We start from the raw sequence: 27,760 nt of genomic DNA, 5'->3' as shown, positions 1-27,760 counted from the left end.
TTCCACATTTATTAAGAGATTGAGAAAACATGCATCTATCGCTGGCCTTGCTTGTGATTGCATGGGCATGCCAACTATATGCACGGACACAGATCTCGATGGAGGAGGGAAGCCACCAAAATGTTGGAGAGAGAATTTGAGGGATCAAAAAATAAAGGTGTGGTCTGACATAAGGTCGGTTGACTACCAGCCAAATTATCCCCCTTTTATTACTATTTAAAACATTCAATACCCCTCGACTTTGTTTTATGTTTTGGATTTCCATGGTAAAGGTTTATACACACCACTTATTTCATCTTGAGCCAATATCCCTTGATCTAAGGAGACTCCCTTATTTGCTAATGCATCAGCCTTTCAGTTGAGATGTCTCTTGACATGATAGAACTTGAAATTCTCAATTTTTTCTATTTACAAACTTATTCTTTGCAGAATTGAGGATTGAATTCGATTAGAATTCTCTTTGAGCTTACATACCTGTTGAATGACTATCATTGAATACTTCTTGAGATAGCCAATTCTAATCCCTACCACAAAGCTAAACATCCAACTTGATTATTAGTAACACTCCAGAAGCCCATACATATTGAATTGCTATTTTTCATCAAGATGATAGATAACCCCTCCTACTCTTACCTCCCCTACAATTATATCATTTTTTATTAAAAAATATTATTAATGATGTTTTTATTAATTAATTTTTTATTAATTATTTAGTTAGTTATTACCATCATTATCAACCAAATGATAATAATCTAATTCTTATTAATTAGTTTAATTATTTATATTTATATTATTATAAAAAAATAGATTTATAATTAATATAAATCTATTTCACAACTTAATAAAATAAAAAATCATGAATATAAATGCTCCACCCCATTAACATCAATTTCCGTTCATAACCCAAAAAATAACTATATATCCATCAACACAGTTATGAAAACTTTTCAGATTTAATATTTAATTAATTTTACACCATGGAAAAATAAAAATATGTATTTATAAATATGATGATCACATTTTTAATTAATTCATAAAATAATCATGTAACTTTTTTCTGCTAAACAAGTGACACATTGTCACATTAAGAAAATAACAACTTTATATACAACATTACATGAAAAAATATATAAATGCATAAAGGAAAAAAATAGAGTTGATTGAACTAATGTAAATAACATTTTCATCTTCTAAACCTTCAAAATCCCCACTCTTCTAAAACATACTTAAAAATCATGATTTCAATAAAATAAATTAAAAATACCAATATCTAAATTTGTAATAAAAAATGCAAGATAACTATTTCTCAATATCCTATAAGCCTTTGAGTCACCCTAGTCACCCTCATCATCGTCATTTTATATTTCAATTAATGAATGGATAATCATTTGTAACCTAAAAATAAATATAATTAATGACATTGGGCATGCATTATATATATTTCACCATTCCTTCATGACCCTTTCTCACGGCATACCTTAGTTTTTCTGTAGTGGGTTTATGGATGATAATCATTTGTATATGTAGCAATAGAAAAAAATATTTAATAATCACATATGTTAAGTTAGTAAGGATAATAATGCTATTATATTAATAGATGTACAAAGTGCTAACTAATCATGTACATACTAGTTTCATAAGAAGAATGTGTAACAATTAATTCTGTGTATCCACCTATACAAATAACATATAACATTAGCTAAGTTTATGAATAAAGGGTGATAAAGGTATGTTATTGGTGCTATAAAATTATATCAAAGAAATATAGCAAGTTAAAAATATATCAGAATAAATAATATATATGCATGTATTATTTATTACTTTTGTAGCCTATTATTGTGTTGTCTCAATGTTCACTTCTCATGTTTGTTTCGAGCCTCTTTGAATTTTTTTACCATTTTTTAAAATATATTTTTGTCAATATTTGTAGTGTATTTAACCAACCTAAAATTTTATAGTAATCACATAAATGTAATGGAAAACCTAATAATACAAGAGAAAATAAAACCTAAGAAATCACTTTTGATAATTCAAACTAAGAGCTTGTTCACTTATCTATTCAATGGGGAAATCTATAAGAGAAAATCTCCAAATGTAATGACAATTCTTGACAAAACATTACATAAACATCCATTCAATATATAAATTTCCATAAATAATCTTAACTACTTACAGACCCATTTAGAATGAGGATGGACTAGCTATTTTGAACCTAATTAATAAAGATGACCCTTACAATGAGTGACTTTAAAAAAAAATAAATTTAACAAGCCTTATTCAATGAAGGTGGCCTAATACATTGATAAAGTATCCGAATAAGGGTGTTAGGGCAGGACCCTAACATGCCCCCTCCCTCAAAAGTATCATAGAACCATTGCTATTTCTTATTTTGAAATTTCTAGTTCTTCTAGTTGCATATATTTCCATTGGATCAAACTTCCTCTATCATACACTAATGCAACTAAAACTATTTGGTATCTAATGCTTCTTCTAACTAGATCCAAATGAAAACTTCTTCATCAAGTAGGATGGCCTGCAATTTTTAATTTGATTCCACACCCTTCTTCACATAAGCACACAAAATATTGGACGAATCTTGGAGTGGGATGGGAGAGCCAACTTGTAGTTGACATAATCATAGCACTTTATGATCTAATATGGACCATTGAACTTGAATGATGTCTATGTATATGGCTACAAATGAGGGGATACCTAATCCCATTTGGAAAAGGAACTTTTAGATCTATGTTGATCTATTTTTGTTTCATTTTATATTCTACCATAAACAAATTATCCGTAAGGATACAAATAACAAAAGTTCTTTGGTATGAAGCATTTTATCCAACACATGAACCTTGGAGGTTCCTAGTACATAGGATTCCATTGAAAGAGGATTTATTTGATAAATGTATTCATATTGTGTCATTTTAGTATTTCCATGATAAATGATATTATACCACCATTCAACAAGGGGAAGCCATTATTACAATTGGTAAAACTTTTTGGAAGCCAAGCTTATCAAAGAGGATTCTGATCACTCGTTGACAACTTCTCTTTGACCACCAATTTGAAGATGATATGTAGGTTTCATATTCAATTGTGTACCTTGAAATTTAAATATGAATGCTTGATAATTCATATAATTATCCATGAATGCTTGATAAACTAAGGAAGGGGTAAAAGGATGAGACATGGCATAAAAATGAGTATCTTTTCAAAGATGGTCAACCACCACCATGATCATTGATTTGTTTCCCTACTTTGTAAGTCCTATGATACAATCCATTGAAATGTTTGTCTTAATCCATGTTGGGACTGGTAGAGGTTGTAATTCCCTTGTTATCTTCATTATTTATCCCTTGTTTCTTTGTCATGAATCATATGATTATAGTAAATCTTGGATATTTATTTCATTCCTTCTTAGAAGAATGAATCCTTAGATTTTTCATAGGTTTTATGATAGCAAAAGTGACCTATTATCAATGATGAATGTATCTCCTCTAAGATTTATTGTATTAAGGTCGAATATTTTTGCTAAAGTAATGTGCCCTTTATACTATAATTCATATTGTTTCCATGTATAAATTTTAGTTCCGTTGGCATCTATATGAATCCATTAGATGAGTTACCTTAAAATAATGTTTGATATCTGAAACAAAGTGAAATAATAGTAGATTAATAACAGTGGAGGCCATTTAATATAAGGTGGGATAGTTCCACTATATTATTAAATAAGACCCACTATACTAGTTTTAATTGAATAATGTATTGGGACCTCATTAAAGAAGGTTCACCAAGTTATGAGTTTGTTATGATTAGAGTTCTCTTGATAACTATAAATAAATATGGAGAACTCCTTAGATGGTGTGTGAAAGATTATTTTTATTAGAGAGTTAGCTCATTAGGAGGTTTCCCTCCCAAAGATGAAAGCGAACACAAGTGGATTCATTCGATAAAATCATCAATTGTAAGGCACTACCCTACCTTAAGGGTTTGATATTAATAAAGAGTGAATATTTTATATATTAAAATATAATCACATGAAAAACATCTAAGAAAAATATAGAAAATAATTATTTTTTACTAATATCAAACCCTCAAAGTAGGGTAACACCTTTTGACTGATCCTTTTATGGAAGGATTCCACTCCTATTCTCTTGCCTCTTCAATGGGGAAACCTCCTAATGAACTAATTATCCAAGAACAATAATATTCCACACACCATCTAAGAAGTTCTCTGACCTTTTTTATAATTATTAGGAGAACTATAATCATAACAAACTCCTAACTAACTAGGGGAAATTCTTTAATTATGTCCCATTACATTCATTCAATACCAACTACCATTGTGGGCCTTATTTAATAATATAAGGTACCTAGTACACCTTACATTGAATGGCCTCCCATATTGTTAATCTAATATTATTCTACCTAGTTACATCCCTAAGTACCACATATTACCCATAGGGTACACTACAATTTCTAGTCCAAGTGCCTTAGTGAATTTTGCACTTGGGAATTTTATTTTCTTTTTTTCCCTTGAGACTTCCTTGACATAAATATGGGGTTAGAAAATTTCTTCTCTCAACCATATTAATTTGTTTTCTTTGACGATGGTTGTGAAGACTTATTTGGATAAAGGTTTGTTATGTACTTTCATCCTATAGTCATTGACTATGAGAGGGATTCCTTCCTCATCTATTGTTTTGTTTTTTATTAAGCCATTATCATGTTGTGTTTCAATCTTGTAAGGGTTGAGCCATATAGTTTTGTTGATGGTGCTGGACCCGCCAACATTCAGGGTATCTCCCCGGTATGAAGTCCCAACTAGACCCAGTTGCCATTATCTTAAATATATGCCTTAGCTCTTACTTGTCAGCACATGAGAGTGGTATACTTACTCTTCAAACAATGACGTTCGTGTGCCTGGTGAGTTCTTAGTGTAACCTGTGTTTAAGTTCTTTCACTACGGAAGGAGAGGGTGAGACTGAGTCTCAAGTCGAAAGGGAATAGTCCCAAATCAGTTAGAGACACACAACACAATAGGATCTGCGCAACTTCCGATGAAGTAGTCCACACAGATGCGACAATCACAAACACAAAGTGAATAGATAGCACGTACAACACCCAGCGAAGAAGTCCACACGAGTGCGACGATCATTATAACAAATTTACAGGAATGAATCTGTCTAGTGTCTGGCGGAGTAGTCCACACGGTTGAGACATTGATAACAACTAAAACAACACATTTCCAACATCATATGCACTAAAACAACTGAAATAATTCAACTATCTTAGTACAGGTTAAAGAAACATGTATACAAGCATACAAATAATAGTCTTACAAATGAATATAATACATGTGTCAAAATGTGTTGTCCTGTTAACAGGCTTCTGAATTAAGTGAAAGTTCCAAGACACATTCGTACACCATACATCACTAACCCCAATAGTGGGGCATTGGAGCCACTGCTCGCTCCTCAAAGAAAAAAGACTACAAACTCTCAAGGTTATGTGGGAGGAGCCAAGGTGAAAAAGTCCTTTTCATGTTCAAATGAGGGGTATATATAGCCAAGGGTGAACTTGACCCTTGTGACTCTTCGACTTCCCCCATGACTTTTTGAATTACATGACTCTTCAACTTCATATGTGGGTCTCTTGGACTTCCACATTACATTACATTGATTACAATAGTATGGCCCATAGTAGTGATGTGGCCGAGATGACTCATGACATGACTCGACATGACACTACTGGTATGTTCATGCTAATGGCAATGTCCATGTCGAGCTACTATGCTGTTGAGTGATGAGTGTGCTCTTGGTGTATCATAGCTTCACCTCTGCATGACAAGGTGTGCGGAGTCTTCGATGGTCTTGGTGTTCGCTTGATGTTTCATGTGCATGTGTCCCCTTTGCTAGTACTTGGTATGCTTCATGTGTTCATCTGTTCATGAACAAGTCTCCTAGCATGTGCTCCTTGTTCATCTCATTCGTCATCACGCCATATCCCATCCATGTACCTGTTTTTGCAATCACTCATGACAAGACGACATCAAATCCATAAATCCCCTAGTCTACCATGATGCATCATCTTTTGTTTTTGGGTGCAGGTGACCGGGAGAGAGGACAAGGCTCTGAAACTGCGCAGAGCACATTTTAGGCCGAGATGCGAGGCTTCGGGGCACTGTTGGGAAAAACTGCATAGAGGTCACTAAGAGGTTGGGTTGAGCAGTCCGGGAAAACAATGACATCTGTGGGGTCTGGCTCAGCTGGGGAGGCAGAATTATGCAGTTTTTTCTAGGGAAGGCAGTGCGGGCAGTAGGAGGCATTGGCAGTGAAAAATGCGTAGATTTCTAAAGGAGGTTAGGATCGGGCTGCAGGAGCTTGCTAGGTAGAACTGTGCAAATCTAGGAGGTAGTCAAGCAGGACATGTCTACAGAGTGTCCGGGCTGAGCGAGGTGTCGGGTAGCAGTTGGGCTATCCAAGAAAACTGCGCAATTTTCAGTAGGAGTAGAGAGTAGGTTAGTAGGGTGATTGTTTGAAAAAACTGTGCAATTTCCAGAGACAATGCAGTGACGGGCAACGGGCACCTGTCCCTCATGTCTGCACAATTTCTTCAGGTAGTGCACACAGGCAGGCTAACAGCTTCTGCGCAGTTTTGGAGATGAGTGCAACCTTGGGTCACTACTTCAATGAAATTCTCTGGTTGATCAGCGGAAGGTTTGATGGACAGGCTTGCAGGAAGCACAAACTGAGATGGCTTCTTAGGAAAATTATGAGTTGTTCTAGGTGACAGTCAGGCAGGTTGATTCCAGAATTGTGTAGTGTAGACTACCTGGAAGGCAGCCTCAAGCGCTGCATAGTTCTGGGCAACAGTGCTTGGTTACTGAGGGCTGGACTGCGCAGTGCAACTCAATGGGGGTTGGGCTGATGGAGGGTGGTCCGGTCGACAAATATTAGGAAAAATGGTTAAGTGTGTGAGCGAGTGAACTCATGTATACATGACCTTGCGAACACACACTCAACATGACTCAATGAAAAGAAACCTCAAACCAACAAGACAACATGCTCAGTGTGATTGACTGAAGGGTGAGAGCGACAAGTGAAACACTTGAGATAGATCACTTAACGTCCATGATGAAACTTGCACGACATTTCATACAACTTCATGTGTGAGTGTGACAAATGTTTACATAGTGAACACAACTTGTGCACACAAAGACAGACCTTTGACATCGCTAGAACAAGACCGCAAGCATGACATTGAAACCAACATGCTAAAAAAAGACCGGTGATCGGTCAAGCAAAGAGGGTGTAAATAATCGACACGAGCTCATGGGATGAGCCCGAGTGTTTGTAATAAGGAAAAAACCAAGGAAGGTTTTGAAATTGGATGCAGACCAAAATTTTGGAGCGTGTTGCAGCCACTACAACACTTGGCAACACAGTGGTTGAATACTGGCTTCTCTGTTTTGGTTCATTGAAAACACAGGGCCTTTGTCTATTAGGGAGTATTTAATCCCTGTGTGGGTTACTTCGGTTTCCCGACTTACCCCATGGATAGGCATGGTTTACCTTTCACCAACTTAGTCAAACAAAAAAGCAAGTTTCATCTTGATCACAATGTTTGAAAATCGAGAAGGGTAGTTTAGCTCGTGAATTTAAAATTTTCAGAGTATAAGTTTTCATCTCTGGTGTTTCTACGCTACCAATAGGCATGTACAGTATCCCAACGGAGTCATGTAGGAACAAACACTTTGATCCACTGCCAGCGAGCCTTATCAGTACCCCGATGGAGTTTCATGCCTCACCTCTCTGCACGAGAAGCCTTTCTCTTCTTTCGCCTTTGTAATTTTGAAAAGAGGACTATGCATAGGAACTTATTTATTTTTGGGGTGGAATAGGGATCCCAACTTATTGAGAGTAGAAGAGTCGTTCCTTTAGAGAAGCATGTAAGACCTCTGATTTAGGTTTTCTCATTTACATTTTCCCCTTCTTCATTTCTACTAGTTGGATAAGCTTGAACACATAGAGCAGAAGACTAAGTATAGGCATGGGGTTTTCCAGTGTGGACATAGGTTCATGGTTAGACTAGAGCTTCCTTTATAGATGACTCATAATTTCCATCAAGACTTCATTGGCCGAAGGTTACAACCAAGAACAGAGAAGACATACACAAGACTGGCCAAGTGCTATGGTGTCACAAGACTCTTTGGATCTCAGCCACATACTCATTCAAAAGCCAGAACTCAGTAGAGGGCAACACGTATTGGAAAAACCAAGAATAGCATGATATTAAGCAAACAAAACAAGGCGAAGAAAAAATAGCGAAGCAATGCGAAAAGACAAAAAGTAGTAAACATACTATTTACATGGTGTAGGGCATGGCCCCGGGTTACTGAAAATAATGCTTTAAGTCTTGGTCATTGATAGGAAGGTTGTCAATCCTCCTGTCAAGTGATTGTAGATGATACGTGTGTGGGCCAATATTTTCTTGAATAGTGTATGGACCAATCCACAGGGACTGGAACTTCGTATGTTTGCCTTTGTCTTCATGGGGTTTGTCCCATTTCAAGACTAAGTCACCCACATCGAAGTTAGCGTTCCCTGCAGACTTCTTGTCAAACCATCTCTTGATATGGTTCTGGTGGAGTGTGAATTTTTATTTTGCTTTCATCCTTTCTTCTTGCAGCTTGTGAAGTGTATCCATCCTACATTGAACTAACAGACAAGGCTTGCCTTGGGATTCTTGGGAAAATTGGAGAGCAGGCAAGTAGATGTTTGGTGGGAGGATGGCTTCTTTCCCATAAACTAGGAAGTATGGCGAAGTTTTTAGAGAGGGTTTGGGTGTTACCCAGTCAACCCATAAGGCATTTGTCAAAGCAGAGTGCCAGTTTCACTATTTAGAGTAAATGGTCTTCTTGATGATGCATATAAGGTTTTTATTTATAGATTCGGCGAGACCACTTCCCTACAGGCAGTAGTTAGCTGAGTGTTTAAGTAAGATACCATATTGCAATGCAAAGTCATAAAGATTTAAATATGAAAAGTAAGTTTCATTGTAAAAAAACAAGTAATATCGAAACAAAAAATCATGAGATGATGTTCTATTGAAGGAAACTGATGACTTCCTAGTCATTCACTTGCTTAAGTGGAACTGCTTCTGTCCACCACGTATCATCAAGATAACACCTAGATCTGATTTCTTTTGCCCTCGTACGAAAGCCATAAGTGTGATCAGTCTGTGGCAAAGTACCCATTCAACTTGCTGGACCAGTATCTGCTAAGCAGTAAGCCGTATGCTTCTGGTATGTCCACAATGACAATTTTGATGCATTAGTGAACACGGTCATCATGAGATAACCGAATGATCACATCCCATAGTTCATTAATGGTTGGTACACATGTTCGATCTAGTTGGATGATTTGTGCAGATGTCTTTCTCCATTGCACATTGATCCTTTTGGCAATGGAGAGTGGCATGACGTAAGCTGATGTGCCAAAGTCAACCAAGCAATTGTGAACATTGCAGTTAAATATTTCAAATGAGAGCAAGAATGGAGGGAAAACAGAGTTTTATTCTTCCATTCGGAGTGTGTTGAGCACAATTGTGAGTGAACCGGGAGATGTGCTTGCTCCCTTGCTGGTAGAGGTTGTGCTGTCTGTGGATGTTTACCCAATGCGTGCAGCAGAATATCCTTCTGACCCTTGAGCTTAGCTAACTCGAACAAAGAGATATTTGCATGATTTTTCTTCATATCTTCAAAAATATTGTAGTCAAGGGTGAGTAAACTCACCGAGGTGTCCAGGGTTAGACTCGTGTTTGTACTATCCGATGGAGTGTTCTGCAGTTTACTGCTCATGGATGTACTCTTGTTTAAAGTTGTCTTCCTGGGCTTGCTTTGTGCTTCTTGCTTTAGGACGGCTAGTAGATCAACTTTCCTCATCAATTCAAGCTTTTATTGCACCTCCCTAATAGTAAGGGGAACCCCTTGACTTCTGAGATTGTATCAACCATTTTTCTTTAGGGGTTGCTTCTCGGTGTTCATTTTCTATGTTGCGTGCATGTTGATCACCTGCCCAACACTTGGTGCTTCATTAGATGGAACATATTGGTCTTCCGGCTAACACTGCACATTGTTTATCATGTTTCTCATACCGTTGTAAACCAAGTCCGCAACAAGTTTCCAATTTGGACAAGTCCTTTCTGCATGATGGTCTTCATGGAATGAGAAAAAATCAATCTTCATGCACATTTCCGTCTGGAACACTGTGCTGGAGATCTGTGCAATTTTAACCGGGAAGCTACTGCTACCTAATGACATGCTCCACTTTGGTGGTCTGGGAGGTCATCTTCTTTTAGATGTCTCGATAATTCGTTGCTTTAGTTCAGACACTTCTGTTGTCAAGGTCTTGACAAGACGAGTAAGGGTTTCAATGTCACTTGCTTCCTTGTCTTTCCCCTTACTTGCAGCAGCCTGGGGATTTCTACTCGCATCTTTAGAGCCCTTTGCTGGTTCATCATCCTTGATGACTCCAATCACATGCAGGTCCTTTTCCACAACAATCGCCTCTTCGCAATTTTCAAGTAACATTGGTTTCACAGCTCACTTGATGAACTGTGCAATACTGGTTGGTAGTGCAGATGTGTAATAGTCGACAGTGATGGAGTCATGAGGTTTTGTGTCTGCTGCAAACTTGTTCAAGATGCATAAAAACCTTTGATTAAAGTATTTCACTTTCTCTTTTGATTCCATCTTAAGACTACCCAACTCTTTGATCAACATGGCAGGGGTCTTGCACCAACAAATTTTTCCAAAAACATTCTCTTGAACATACCCCAGTTTTGGATGGAGTTGACAGGAAGGCGATGATACTATATCGCTGCTCAACCATCCAAGGTACATAGAAACAATCTACATGCAATGCTGTCATACCGTACCTAGAGTGTCTGTAGTTATAGGTAGAAGTTTTCCAAGTGGTCGTCTACCCTCACTGTTATGTCAGGGTCAAAATTTATCAACATCCTCTCCGAACACTTTGGCATCCTGTGCAAAGCACCCGAGAGAGCCAATGGTCCCTAAATACATTCCAAGTTTTGGTACACCATGTCTTCTTCTTCTTCATCCTCCTCCTCTTCTTCAAAATCTGATGGTTCCGCCTCTAAGTCGGTTAGTTCATCTCCACCTCCACCTCCTCCACTGCCTTCCCCTTCGCCTCCTATACTAGAGCCTAAGTCTAAGAGTACGGGGGCGTTCTCTTCTCCCTATCGGAATACTGGAGGTTCCTCTCCGTTCTCAACAACTTATGCCAAATCTTCGAGAGTGGCAAGAACTGCTTCTTCCACCGATGAGACAACAACTCCCGTGGGAGTGGTGTTTGGATTCTTTGATGCATATGGAATATCTTGTATTCCTGGGATCAATCCGACTACTTTGGAAAACTGACAAGTGATGGGATAGACAGAGCGAAGGTGCTGATATGAAATTTCGTTTTCACGTGTGGGAGGTGAGGAGTAACCAATTTCAGAATTGCGCGTAGGTGATAGGGAGTGTGAGTTATTGCCTTGACTAGATGATTTTTGAGTGGGGTTGAGAGGACATTCAGCCATAAAATATTGGTGGCCCTCCTTCTAGCACCAGAAATGTTAATGGTGTTAGACCCGCCAACATTAAGGGGATCTCCCTGGTATGAAGTCCCAACTAGACCTCACACCATTTGGTGTAGGAGTCCCATCCAGTATGATGGCCCGGTTTCCATTATCTTAAAGATATGCCTTAGCTCTTGCTTGTTAGCACATGAGAGTGGTATACTTAGTCTTCAAACAATGAGGTTTGTGTGCCTGGTGAGTACTTAGTGTAACTTTTGTCTAAGTTCTTTCATTGTAGAGGGAGAGGGTGAGAGTGAGTCTGAAGTCGAAAGGGAATAGTTCTAACTCAGTTAGAGACACGCAACACAACAGATTCTGCGCAACTTCTGATGGAGTAGTCCAGACGGATGTGACAGTCAAAAACACAAAGTGAACAAATAACACGTACAACACCCAAAGGAGTAGTCCACATTAGTGTGACGATTGTTATAAAAATTTTACAGGAATGAATTTGTCTAGTTTCCGGCGGAGTAGTACACATAGGCAGGACAACGATAACAACTAATACAACACATTTCCAATAGAATATGCACTAAAACAATAGTTCAACTATCTTAGTACATGTTAAAGCAACATGCATTAAAAGCGTCCAAAGAATAGTCTTACAAACGAATACAATACATGTGTGAAAACGTGTTGGTATATTAACATGCTTATGAATTAAGTGAAAGTTCCAAGACACATCCGTACACCATACATCACTAACCCCAATAGTGGGGCGTTGGAGCCACTTCTCGCTCATCAAAGAAAAATGACTACAAAATCTCAAGGCTATGTGGGAGGAACCAAGGTGAAAAATTCCTTTGCATGTATAAATGAGGGGTATTTATAGCCAAGGGTGAACTTGAACCTTGTGACTCTTCGACTTCCCTCAGGACTATTTGACGTACATGACTCTTCAACTTCATATATGGGTCTCTTGGACTTCCATGTTACATTACATTGATTACAACAGTATGGCCCATAGTAGTGATGTGGCCGAGACGACTCATGACATGACTCGACATGACACTGCTGGTATATTCACGCTGATGGCAGTGTCCATGTCAAGCTGTTGTGCTACTGGGTGATGAGTGTGCTCTTGGTGTATCATAGCATCACCTCTGTATGAAAAGGTGTGCAAATTATTCAATTTTCTTGGTGTTCACTTGATGTTGCATGTGCACGTGTCCCCTTTGCTGGTACTTGGTATGCTTCATGTGTTCATCCATTCGCGAACAAGTCTCCTAGCATGTGCTCCTTGTTTATCTAGTTTCGTCATCACGCCATGTCTCATCCATGTACCTGTTTCTGCAATCACTCATGACGAGACGAAATAAAATCCAAAAATCCCCTAGTCTACATGATGCATCATCTTTTGTTTTCAGGTGCAGTGGACCAGGAGAGAGGACAAGGCTCTGAAACTACACATAGCACATTTTAGGCCAGGATGCGAGGTTCTAGGGCATTATCGAGAAAATCTACATAGAGGTCACTGAGAGGCTTGGTTGAGAAATCCAGAACAACAGTGACATATGAGGGATCTGGCTCAGTTGGGGAGGCAGAAATGCACAGTTTTTCTGAGGAAGGTAGTGTGAGATGCAGGAGGCACTGGCAGTGAAAACTGTGTATATTTCCAGAGGAGGCCGGGATTGGGCTGCGGGAGCTTTCTGGGTAGAACTGCGCATATCTGGGAGGTATTCAAGTAGGACATGTCTGTGGAGTGTCCGAGCTAAGCGAGGTGCTGGGCAACAGGTGGAATGTTCAAGAAAACTACACAATTTCTAGGAGGAGTGGATAGTAGGTCAGTAGGGGGACTATCTCACAAAATTGCACAATTTCCAGAGACAATGCAGTGGTGAGCAACAAGTGTCTGTCCCTCATGTCTACACAATTTCTTCAGGCAGTGCAAGAAGGAAGGATGAAAAATTCTATGTAGTTTTGGAGATGAGTGCAACCCTGGGTCATTGCTTCAGTCAAATTGTCTGGTTGACTAGCGGGAGGCTTGATGGACAGGCTTGCGGGAAGCGCAAATTGAGATGGATTATTGGGCAACTTCTATGCTATTTTGGGTGATAGTCAACTAAATTGATTCCAAAACTTCACAGTGCAGACTGCTTGGAGGGTAGCCTCAAGATCTACGCAGTTCTGGGAAAACATTGCTTGGTCATTGAGGGCTGAGACTATGTAGTGCAGCTCAGTGGGGGTTTGGCCGATCGAGGGTGGTCCGGTCGATAGATCTTCAGAAAAATGGTTAAGTGTGTGAGTGAGTGAACTCATGTATGCATGACCATATGAACACACACTCAACATGACTCAATGACAAGACACCTCAAACCAACAAGACAACATGCTTAGTGTGACTGACTGAAGGGTGAGAGCGACAAGTGCAACACTTGAGATAGATCACAGAACGACTGTGACGACACTTGTGCGACATTGCATACAACTTCATGTGTGAGTGTGACAAATGTTTACATAGCGAACACAACTTGTACACACAAAGACATAGGTTTGACATTGCAAAAACAAGACCACAAGCATGACATTGCAACCAACATGCTAAAAGACGAACGGTGATCGGTCAAGAAAAGAGGGTGTAAAGACTCGACACGAGCTCATGGGATGAGCCTGAGTGTTTGCAATAAGGAAAAAAACCAAGGAAGGCTCCGAAATTGGATGGAGGCCAAAATTTTGAAGGGTGTTGCATCCGCTACAACAAGTTCTTCATTTCCCCTTGAAATCCTTGAATATTAAGTTATAGAGGAATTCCCAATCCTATTCCTTGAAGCCTCTAGGTCTATTAGTTTATCATGTTATCTTATCCGTTATAGTTCCACTAGATTTATGTGAAAATAATCTGTATTCATCCAATGCATTTAGCTACCATCATATTTCCTATTGGGATGATTATAGGTCTAGGTTCAATCTACAAGTTGTATCAAAGGTGGAAACCTAAAAATTAATGAGGAACATAAGATTCTTTATATAGACTAGTGTATAGGAGATGAATATTATAGTAGTATTCCAAATGGTGTTATATGGCCATTCCTCATTTCTTTCACTTCAATCCATTTTATTAATTAAGAAATTCATACAAATATGTGACACTTTTAGTTTCAATGAACATCAATGGCCTTACAAATTCTAGGTCCCACTTGTCAAAAGGTTTTAGTGAAACCTAAGGATGCAAAGTTGTTTCATCTCTTTTATTATGTTTTTCCATCTTTTGGTATTCATCATAGTGAGAGAAAATGTTGAGCACCACTATGGAGGGTAGGCCAACAATATCAATCTTCCTAGTTTTCATAAGTTGTCCTCTTTTCTACATAATGGCCCCCATAATGCTCATCATGACATGCATGGAGGATGTCAAGAATTTCATCTTGTGTCATAGGTCTTCTCAATATCTAATTAGGCCTAGTATTGAACAATTAACCCTTAATCCAATTGTAGGTGGCACTTTCCTTACGATTTTGTAACATTCTCTATAAGAAAAATTGTTGAGAAAACCTCCATGTTGTTAAATAGTTGGATATGGTATAAAATCAAGAGGCTTATACTAATATTGTAAAATAATATCATCTAGAAATTTTTCATATAAAACCTCATAATATATATTATTGGTTATCCTTAATTAAAAAATATTCAACATTATTCTATTTGCTAGGCTTCTGAAGTATTGTGAGATATTCTTGTAGTAATAAAATCCATCTAATAATTCTATCGTTATTGTTAGGTTTTTTCATCAATTACCTAATGGAAACATGACACATATACACAAATACTAAATACATAGTGACATAATGTATATCTGACTTGTTAATGTCATAAAATACTACAAGGAAATGTTTCTCTATGACAAAAGAAATTGTTGATTAAATAAATTACAAAAGTTATTTTCTCTTCTTTCCCAAATAAGAATATCCTTGATGCCTTGGTAGATGCATTAGTATGGCTGTGGAAATGGATGTACCACTTAGGACCTTGTAACATAGGGGTTATTATGAGATTTTCTTTAATAATTTTAAAGGATTTTTGGATTTTAATCCAACATAATTCAATATTCCTAGACAACAGAGGGAACAAGATGTGGGGGGGGGGGGGTTATTTATTGAAATTTTTTATGAACATACATGACTAGGGGAAATTCTTACATATTTCATATTTTGAGGTGTAGGTAGGTGTTTGATGATGTTCATTTTTCTTTACTCCATGTCAATCCCTTTGGAGGAGATATAATCATCAAAGACAACCGCCTCACTTAATAAGGATGTTTCATTTATCATGGATAAGTGATATGTTTATTTCTTCACACCTATTTACTACTCTTTCAATGTTGGTTAAGGCTTCCTAGAAGGACTTTCCATAAGATGCAAATTCATTCACGTAGGTTTCTACAGTGTTATGGATAAGTTCTATTCTACAGTGTTATGGATAAGTTCTAAAAATATTCTCAATACAACTCTTTGGAAGGTTACAATAACATTGTAAAGACCAAAGGGAAAGACCTTGTAGGAAAATGTTCCATAAGAACAAGTGGAGGTGGTATTATGTTGGTCCTTAGGGATAATATGAACTTGATTGTGTTGAAAAATGTAACTAGTGTTAGTCTTCATAATTGTAATTATTTGTGAAAGGATTTTTTTATTTATTGAATTATTAAAGCACAGGTTTCATGCTTGGGTCAATGGTCAATCGGTCAAAGCACCCATTGAGTGCTATAGGATTTTTTTGTCTAAATCAAAGTCAAATTTATTATGTAAGAAACCCTTCTTGGGTTCATGGTTTCAAAGAAAGAAATTTATTTAGTCATGTCAAACCCTCCATCCATCAAGTTGGCCTCAAGCTCTTCTAAATTGGTTCCAATTTTACCTTCTACAATTTGGCTTCTCCTATTGTTCATTCTAGCTCATTTATAGGCAGAAACAACTATATATACGTTAGTGAACTCGACAAACATTGAAGTGTCAAGAAGTTCAGATTGCAAGACAACAAAGTTAGGATCATCTATATGACCGAAGTATTGGGTAATACAAGATTAAGGCATCATGTTTTTGTAGGTCAGAGTTACTATCACAGAACTAGGATACCTTTATAGATCAGAGTTATTATTACATAACAATGTCACTATTGTTGAATGAGATTGCTATTGCAGAGAAGATTTTATTCATATTTGGTCATTTTTATGGATGGAGGGGTAAAAGTATGTGTTAATGGTCTTGGTTGTCTTACTTTGATATGAATCTACCGAAGGAAGATTTTGGACTAGGTTTTCTCCTCTATAGGGGTTTTTCCCTGGCTGAGTGCCTACATCTAGTGTCTCCTTCTTTTTATGCTTTTGGTAGTTGTTTGATGAAAAAATAAATATTAACTATAAGAAGAAGAAGAAGAATTTAATTAAGAAACCATAAGCATCTATCAAAAGAAAAGGTAAATCAATATAATAAAGATCTGATCTCCTTGCCCTTGATTTCTCAGCATCGTATCAGAGCATGGTTCGTTCGCTTAAAGTGTAGTTAGAAGATCAAAAAATAAATTCAAGACAATTAAAATAAGTCATTCTCATAATTACAAGCTCCTTGAAGGCAGTAAAATGAAATTTTGGGCATAACTATAAAACATTACCTTTGCAATTTGATCACATACCTAGAAGATTAAGGCTACAAATCTGAGATGACGAATCACAAAGAGGAGCCTAAAAGGATCTATTTTGGAGGATCAAAATGCTATAAATATATCCTATTCAGGGTCGAGCCTATTACAAGAGAAAGCGAATATCTGAGTATAAAAAAGAAGGTCTGAAACTATCTCCATAGTATCTAAAATTGCACGGTAAGTCAAATAATTCTAAAGTTTGACATTTGTTGACTCCTAGTCTTGTCCTAAAGTTATGAGCATAAATCTTATTGGAAGCCCTAGAAGAATATTATTATTGCATTCTCAAAAGAGCCTTAATTTAAGAGAACACCGAGACATATAAAATACACCTAGTTCAAGTTATACAAAACAAGTACAGTCTTATCCTGGAAAGGTAAGCATCAAGATGCAATCTACCTTCAAAAACCTACAAGCTTAATACTTGTGCATATTAATAGGTAGGACGAAACTTATAAGTGAGAGAGAAAATTAACAATAGAATATCTAATGCACAATAAATTTCAAGCTTATCTTAGAAAAGGCTACTAGAAGTCGACACATGATTTATCAATTGAAGAAAGGAATAGTTCGTTGAGCAAGCTCTATATTTTTATGGAAGTAGTTTATCATTTTAAAAAATGAGTTCAATCAACACCAAAGTCAAGTAAGTATCTTTTTTCATTCTGTTTTAATCATCTAACCATGTGTACTCAGTTTGAAAAACGGAGGCAAATGGAATATCAATCATTCAAGACAATGGTAAGTAATTATGAATGGAATATTCATCTAACAAAAAAATCTAACATGAATTGTCTTAGGGTTTATGTGAATCTAGGGTTTGTAATTTCATTATATTATAGATTGTTATCTAGAATTGTTATGAGAAAAACCCTAGTCATCTAGAAACCCTAAAATTCCCTCACTACTCTTGACTTCTAGGACTTGTAGGTAATCTAGGATGTAATGTAATCCCTAGTGTTGATTAAAGGAAATATGATTTGATTTTTGCTAATTCTAGGATTTGTAAACCCTAGGATTCCATCCTCCATTGTTGCATAGAAACTCTTAATTGACAAATTGACACCATGTTTTTGGTATTGTATATTTTTGCTTGGTTATATTTGTCAATAAGGATTGCAGATATAAATATCATAGCTAAATTCAAAGGGAGCATTTCAATGAAGATCTTACAAGGTTTTTAAAAAGGAGCAACTCAAGGTATGTCTAAAGATCATAAGATTTTATAGCTAAACTTCTTCATTAAAAGATACAATCATTTTGAAATTTGTTGTGTATTACTAACTTTCTTATGTTTAGGGTCTTGAATCATAAATATTCTTGTTAGGGTGATTAATCATTAGATTGAATCTACCCTCATTATACTATCTCTTGTCATTTGTTCATTTTTGTGAAACCCCAACCTTTAGGGTTCACTGTAAAACCCTAGCCTCTTGATGCTAAGGGTATATCAATGCTAGTAATCCTCTTAGGGTTATTGATAGAATATAGAACCTATAATGAAAAACTATATCCTTTTGATGTCTTGGTTTTTGGTATTTTGATGACAAAATCCTAGTTTTTTAGGGTTTTCTATTATTGTCCTAGTTATATACCAAAACCCTATATCTTTAAGATTTTGATAAATTAGGGATTATTTTTAATAAGTTGAAACCCTATATTTTATGGTTTGGTAAATTAGGGTTTATAAGAAAAACCCTATTATAGCTAAAATTAGATCCTATGAATGAAACCCTAGGTATATATTCTTCCGCATAATCAAAACCCTAGCTTGATTAAAATTGTTGTATATCTAAATTTGATGTATTGATGATTGTGTCTTGGGTTTACCTAGTAGGTATGAATATTGAATACTAGTGCATCCTAGATATGTATGCTAACGTAATTGTTGATACTGATGCTTTAGTTTGTGAAATCTAGGCTTTGTGACAAAACCCCAGTAGAGATTGATATTGTTTTCATAATTTTAATAGAATATAGGGTTTGGTACTAACCCTAGTAAAGTTTGAGATAAAATCATATTGTTGAAACTTAGATGAATAATAAGATTGCTATTTGATTGAATTGTTGATATCTAAGGTTTAATTTATCAAAGATGAAGTCTAGGGTTTATGAAAAAACCCTAGCAAGAAGTTAAAGTCTAGATTGTAAAAGAATGTAACCTTTGTTGATTATAAACCTAACTAGGTTTAGGTATCTAATGTATAAATTTTGAATGTTCCATTATAATAATATGAATTTGATATAGTTAACATTCATTCTTGTACTTTGGTTGTACTCGTTATTAAATATTTTGCAGGTACATGATGTTCAAAATGTTGAAGATGTTTGTAATTAAAGATATTTGATAGTAATGATGAGCATGATGAAGGACACTATAAATGATGATGATCAAGATGACCTTGATTCCATAAGAAAGAATGAAGCATTGAGAGGTTGAAGTTTCTTCAATATTATAAAAGGAAGGAAGCTATTGATCTCCCCAAGTTAAGAGGGAGCCTGGATAGAAGAAAAGGTATATCTCCCTAGTTGAGAGGGAGGGCATATTGTGACAATCATAATCTCAAAGTAAGAATGAAACTACAAATGAATGTTCATGAAAAGGACTTGAGAAGTACTAAGGTTGTAGTTGGTGTTGTTCTAAAAGTGAAAGAAGAAGAAAACTTTCGACAAGTTGTAGTTGGATAACTTGATGACGATATAAGCAACATCAAGATGATTGTGGACCTCGAAGGTTTGTGTTTGTATATATATATATATATATATATATATATATATATATATATATATATATATATATATGAAAGTTTATTACTAGTTGGGGTTGTATTAGTATAGGTAAATCTCTCCATAAGAAGGTTGAAAACTTTAGAAACATGCTTGGACAAATGGATATATCTGATTCAACTTATTAGGGAGAGATGAAGACTGTAATGGCAAGATGCTTAGGAGGACATCTGGTCGGCCTATTTGTTGATGCATAGAACCCAAAGAGGGATGGTGGAGTTGGTCATGGAGCTTTGAGCTTGGATACACACCTAGATCCCTAGGTTAGTGGTAGAGCTTAAAAGCCTGATGGTACCTAGACTGGCTAAAGATTGAGTCCACATAGTCCCACTCGAATAGAATATCCTGGTAAGGTATCTAGTCTGCAACATTTGGTCTGCTACAACTCTTTGTAGTTCATATTAGTTTTATATCTTCCATGTATATATATATATATATATATATATATGTAATTATGAATACCTCCCTAGTTAAGAGGGAGTGTTGAAAAATGTAACTAGTGTCGGTCTTCATAATTGTCATTATTTGTAAAAGTATTTTTTTATTGACTTATTAAAGATTGGATTTCATGCTTAGGTCAATGGTCAATAGGTCAAAGCATACATTGAGTGGTCTAGGATTTTTTGTCTAAGTCAAAGTCAAAGTCAAAATTATTATGTAAGAAACCCTTCTTGGGTTCATGGGATCAAAGAAAGAAATTTATTTAGTCATGTCAAACCCTCCATCCATCAAGTTAGCCTTAACCTCTTCTAAATCAGTTCCACTTTTACCTTCTACAAGTCAACTTCTCCTATTGTGCGTGTTAGCTCATTTACAGGCATAAACAACTGTATATACCCTAGTGAACTCGACCCAACAATGAAGTGTGAAGAAGTTCATATTGTAGGACAGCGAAGTTAGGACCATCTACAGGACTGAAGTATTGTGTAATTATAGGATTAAGGAATCATGTCATTGCAAGTCTAAGTTATTATCACAAAATTTGGGTACCTTTGCAGATCAAATTTATTATTACAAAACGATGTCACTATTGCAGAATTAAATTGATACTGCAGAGAAGACTATATTCATATTTGGTTAGTTTGATGGATGGAGTTGTGTCAAAGGTCGTGGTTGTCTTACTTTGATATGAATCTATTGAAGGAATATTTTGGAATGGGTTTTTCCCTTCGTAGGGGATTTTCCCTAGTTGAGTGCCCACATCTAGTGTCTCCTTGTTCGTATGTTTTTGGTAGCTATTTGATGAACAAAGGAATAATAATTATAAGAATAAGAAGAAGAATTTAATTAATAAATCAAAAGAATCTATCAAAAGAAAAAATAAATTAATATAATAAATATCGGATCTCATTGCCCTAGATTTCTCAACAGATTGTACCTACTAAACCCATCTAATAAAGTGAACTATTTTTCTAATAATACATCTAGTACTCGGTCAATGAAAGGAATAAGGAAATGGTCTTTCATAGTGTCTCTCTTGAGTTCCTTGTAATTTATACACAATATCCATTTTCTTTTATTCTTAGGAACAATAACCAAGGGTGATACACGCCATTATAAAAAATATGATTAAATAATTGAACATCTAAGAGATTTTGTAGTTATCCTTTCGTCAATATTCTATAGAGTAGGGTAGATTCTTCTTTCAGGTTTCTTATTAGGAATATAATTATATTTAATATAAATATTATGAGTAAACATTATTTTATGAATTCATTTTATGTCCTTGTAATCCCATGAAAAATCTATAATATGGTCACTAAGGACAACCACCAATTCTTTCTCTTATTCATAAATCAAACTAGCATTGATTTTAAAAGTTTTTGAAGGGAATATTTCCATTGTTTTAACATTTCTCTAGTTAATCTCAGTAATGATTAAATTTTTCCATAAACCCTCTTTCAAATCAACAATTTTTTAAGGTTTTTATGGTTGTTCTTATTCATCAAAAGCATGAAATTTTATAGTTACAATAAGGTACACATTTTGGATAATTGGAGATGAAAGTGTCTTCATTTGTGTTTTTCATGACTAAGGTTATATCAATGATTAAGCGAGGGTAAACATAGGTCTAAAGTATATTTTCCTACTGAAATATGCATTTCTTCTTCAATTTGTGGATTGGTGGGGGGTAGTGGACAAGCATTTATGAGATTAACTATTGGCAATGGTTATATTTTCTACCATATGGTTGATATAATCATCTACTATAGCTAGCCAAGGCCTTCCTAATATGAGAGGGTATCTGTTTATATTTTTATTTGGTTTGAATAACTATGAAATTAGTTGAATACACTCATGAATTAATAAATATATTTATATCCTCTCTTACACTAGTAGGATTCTTAGTTGATCTATCTACTAATTGGAGTATATTACATATACTTGAAGGCTTAGTCTAAGCACATTATCCTTTTTCTTGGAATTCATAGTTGCCCTTAGGTCTATCAAATTATTTTGATTAAGGATTTTTTTGATGTATACATCTACTATAGGGCCAACTTGGTCTAAGTACTTGGTGAGAAACACTCTACCTAGCATAAGGTCTACTAGTTGGCTTGTCACATTGAATTACTAACTAATTTAGTAGTTATTCTAGAGAATTGGTAAAAAGATAGACATTGACAGAGTAGTGATTGACCTAGAAAAAATCTTAATAGTGGAAATATCATTGTATTAGTTAATGAACCAAAAATTGAGGAAAATTGGTGAAGGTCAAGGGCATGGGGGATTCACTCAATGAACCACTGACATAGCACATGCGTTTGTGGCATACTAAACAATACCCTTAATTTAAATACATATTGGAAAATACGTCTAAAAATCACTTTATTTAACCTCCTACCAATACAAACCTAATACACCTTCCCAATTAAAAAACCCTTACTTTCACTAGATATTGTAGGTATCCATTTTTTCATTAACATTTGTTAAACCCTTTTATATTTTTTCATTAACTTTGAGCTCCATTTTTTATAAACAACATATAAAAACCATTTACCACCTATTATATGCTCAATATATTATGTCATTCCCCCTCACTATATACCCCCAAATATAAATGCATGTGGTAGGGTATATTTCCCCTCAATTGAATGCAAAAGACTTGCCTTCAAAATATTTGTGGAGATAGACTTTGGGACATAGATTATTCTCCATCAATTTTTGTTGTGATTTCCCATCGACTGTTGATCCTAGACCTAAGAACCCTGACGATTTGGTACCAATTCACCTTGATGATTTTTGCAATGGACACCCACTGAACTTTTGGGGAAATAAAGTCCCAGATGGGAATAATTCCCATCAAATTTGATTCTATCGTGACTATTATAAACCTAGTTACCCTGGCGATTTAAAATCTAGTCACTCATAAGAACTTTCGAGGTAATTTATTTCGAGGAATCCATTTCAGGATGAAAAATATGTGATGGAAGTCTAGTATTGTATATGGATTTCCGTCAATTGACAACTCCTATAACTTCAAAAGAAATCAAGTCTCGACCCTGTTGCTCTATTTCAAAGGTAAATGACTCTATTGCACAGGCTTCCACACAATCACCTCCTTGAAACCACTTAGTTTGATCCCAATTATAAGAAGAAAACAACTGAAACAATTAGCTGGAAATTGAAGCATATTACGTAGGGAGCACATGGGATTGATGCAATAATTCTGCAAGTGTTTTCACACACTCAAAAAAATACATCATAAGGTCATTCCAGATCCTCAAAGTAAGATTAAATGACCTAATTTAGCTAGAAAATCCAACTTACAAAAAAAATACTTATTTTAACAAAATTACATGGAAATTAATAAAATATTAATCTTAATATTTCTAAAAAATTCCACACATTAAGGAACCAAATCCTCTAGTAAAAGGTTATTAATTTCTCGGTCTATTGAGTTTTAACAGATGCCCTACATCATACTCCCAAAGAACAAAGAAATACTCCCAAAGAACAAAGAATTCATGGGATCCTGCACATGAACTCTTCAGTAAATTTTCCACTTTTCTATAGTAATGTGGTAGTCATCTAAGTAGCATCAACCATTGTCTGCTCTTTCCACTTTACTAAGTACTCATAGTATTCATTGCCCATTATCTTCTTAATGAGTCTTCTATCTAAAATATTCTCTCGCTACAAAGGTTCTACTATTGGCATTTATCTTTGCCACTGAATTTGTTGTTGTCCACTAGCATATGTTGTCTACACTACTTCATTTGGATGAAACTTGGACAGGTCTACAACATTTAAAATGGGAGATACGCCAATCCCTGGTAGCAAATCTATCTCATATGCATTTGCTGACGATTTCGTAAAGATATTACAAGGGCCAATCTTCTTTAATTTTAATTTATTATATTCTAATTTTTGAAATCTCTCCTTCCTTATATGTGCTAAAATTAAATCTCTCACTTCAAAACTTTGTTCTCTCCTCGTAAGGTATGATCTAGTTTTATGTTTGGGATTGTTTCCTTGTAGTTTCACTCATTCATGGATCTCCTGCATAACTATAACAAAAATATCACGTGTTGCACTCCTTTGTTCAACTCTTCCCAAATTTCTAAGCTCATGAACTCCTCTTGGGTGCATTCCATACATAATTTGGAATGGACTCAGGTCAATAATTCTATTTGTAGAATCATTTTAAGAAAATTTAACCTAGGCAAACACCTGATCCCACTATTTGGGAGGATCTCCAACCAAGGTTCTTAAGATATTCCCCAAACTCCTATTAAATACCTCAGTTTGTCCATCCATATGAGGGTGATAAACTAAACTAAAACTCAACCTTTTTCCTAGATTTTTCCACAAAGTCCTCTAAAAATGCCCCAAGAATTGAGTATCTTTGTCTGAGAGAATACTTCTAGGTACTCCATGTAATCTGACCACCTATTTGAAGAACTGATTAGCAATATGGGTGGAATCACTAGTTTTAAAACAACAAATGAAATGTGCCATATTTGAAAATATATATACTACCACAAAGATGGAATCATTACCCTTCTATGTTTTTAGAAGCCCTAATACAAAGTCCATACTTACTAAATCCCAAGGTCTATCAGAAATCGGTAATGGTTTATGAAACCCAATGTTTTGATTCTTCCCTTTAGCATGCTGACAAAATTTGCAATTGTTCACAAACTTCTGCACAAAAATCCTCATCTTTAGACAAAAATAGAAATGCTTTAATTGTTCATATGTTTTCTCATGTCTAAAGTGTCCACCAACACCTTCGCTATGATTTTCTTTGATTAAGTTCTTCCTCATTAATCACTTTGGAATGCAAAGTTTATTATTCCTACGTAATTGTCCCTCTTATAACATATAATCAATCCATTGACTTCTGTCTTAGGTTTCTGGATTTTTACATGCTTCATAGGCTTACTTTAAGTCTACATCAACCTAATACACCTCCTTCATGAGGTCAAACCCCATAACATGGACTTTACTCTCTTGCACTATTATATTTATCCTACTTAAAGCATATGCAATTATGTTAGCTTGGCTACTAATATGCCTTAAAAAAAGGTGAAACTTGGCAAATATTTTATCCTCTTAACATGCTTTTGGCTTAATTTCGGCTTCTGCATCACATATTATAAGGCTTGGTTATCTATGTGCAAAACAAACAACTTGAACATCAAATAATGTCTTTAAGGATTGAACCACAACATAAATCTCTTTGTCATAGGAAGAGTACTTATTCCTTGATTCATTAAATTTCTTGCTGGAATATTATATGGTTTTATCCTCTTGGCTTGGTATAGCATCAATTGCTTCTCCACTTACATCACACTTTACTTAGAAAGGTCTGTTGAAACTTGGTACACCAAAATAGGTTGTTCTATGATCTTCTTCTTCAACAATTGGAATCCCTTTTTAGCGTTCGAAGTCCACTGGAATCGTTGTTTTTCCTTCTTTATAGTCTCCATAATTGGAGAACTCATCCTAATAAAATTCCCGATAAAATTTCTGTAAAAAACTAACCAAACCATAAAAAATTCTAACTTCAAAAGTGCTTTTAGGAGAGGGCCAATCAACAATATATCTTACCTCCTCATGGTCCATTTTCAAGCCATATTTAGATATAACAAAGCCTAAACAAACAAGCTCTATATTCAAGAATGAACACTTCTTCAAATTGATTAACAATTTCTCTTGCTGCAATTTTTCTAAAACATACCTCAAATTCCTCAAGTGTTCTTCTTTGGACTGATTGTACACTAGGATGTCATCTAGGTATATAATTACAAATTTCCCTATGAGTTCCTTTAACACCTCATTCATCAATCACATAAAATTATTGAGTGCATTAGATAGTCCAAATGGCACAACCAACCATTCATATCCCATCAATGGTTTTAAACATCGTTTCCCACTCATATCCTTCTCTAATCCTAATCTAATAGTACCTACTCTTCAGATCAAACTTTGAGAAATAACTAGCACCACTTAAACAGTCCAACAAATCATCCATGTCGGGTAAAGGAAATATGTACCTAATTGTAATCATATTCAATACCTCGGGGTTTGTGCACATTCGCCAAACACCATGTTTTTTAGGGATCAACACCATCAACACTACACATGGACTAAGGATTTCTCTAATCAGTTCTTTATCTAGCAACTCCTACATTTTATTTCTAATTTTTTTTTCTTCTTCTGAGGGGTCATTCTATATGCAACCTTGTTTGGTAGAATTGCTCACGTTTTCAAGTCAATATGATGAATTATACTTCTCACAAGTGGAAACTCATTAAGAAATTCATCTACTACAATGTCACTCTATTCATTTAACATGTATTGAATTTCAAAAGGAAAGTTTGTAATAGTAGTTGAAGTAAGAATCACTCTAGGTTTGAAAACTAAAGCAAAGTTTACCTCATTGTCCTCCATTTGCTACAAAAATTATTTCCCACTCAATAACAATGCCTTTGGATCATTATTCTCCAATTTCCCTTCTTCCCGCAATGGAAACAAGTTATGGTTTATGCCATCCTTCTGGAACTTTTAAGTGTTCATTCCATCATGTTTATTTCTCCTGTCAAACTGCCAAGGTCTTGCCAATATAATGTGACACACATCCATGGGCATGATATCACAAAGGATTTTTTCCTTGTAGATGCCTATTTGCAACTCTACTTCACAATTTTCATTCACCAATAGTTGATTAAATTTTGAATCCAAGACACCTTTTAGGGTTTTGGGTGGCTCATCTTCTTCAAACTCATATTCTACACAACTTCTGTAGAAAAAAAATTATTTTTGCTGCCATTATCAATCACCACTTTGCTTATTTTCCTCTAGATTTTACAAAAAATCTTGAACAAGGCCTTCCTTTGAGCTAGTTCAACAACTTATTTATCTAGCTTTAACAACATTTTCTTAAGCAATAGAGACTCTCCTGTGTTAGGTACATTTTCTACCTCTTGTACCTTTGGTTCCCCTTCTTCTACAAGGGAAACAACAACACTCCTCTGGCTCGTGTCTCTATTTTTTGGACATTCATATCCTATATTTCCAAGTTCACTACACCTGTAACACTAAAAATCTCTTCCTCTAACTCTTCCTCATCCTCTAGAAAAGGGTCTTCGGCCTCTAGAGTCTCCTTCTAGCTGTAATTGAGGGCTTGAACTACTAGCTCCTTTATTTTGTGTTGTATATATTCCTCTACTTGATT

Source organism: Pinus tabuliformis, chromosome Q (assembly GCF_031772625.1).
Source record: "Pinus tabuliformis cultivar Carrire ecotype Pingquan chromosome Q, CPIR1, whole genome shotgun sequence".
In the NCBI taxonomy this organism is placed as follows: domain Eukaryota; kingdom Viridiplantae; phylum Streptophyta; class Pinopsida; order Pinales; family Pinaceae; genus Pinus; species Pinus tabuliformis.
Note: the sequence above shows the minus strand (reverse complement) of the source record.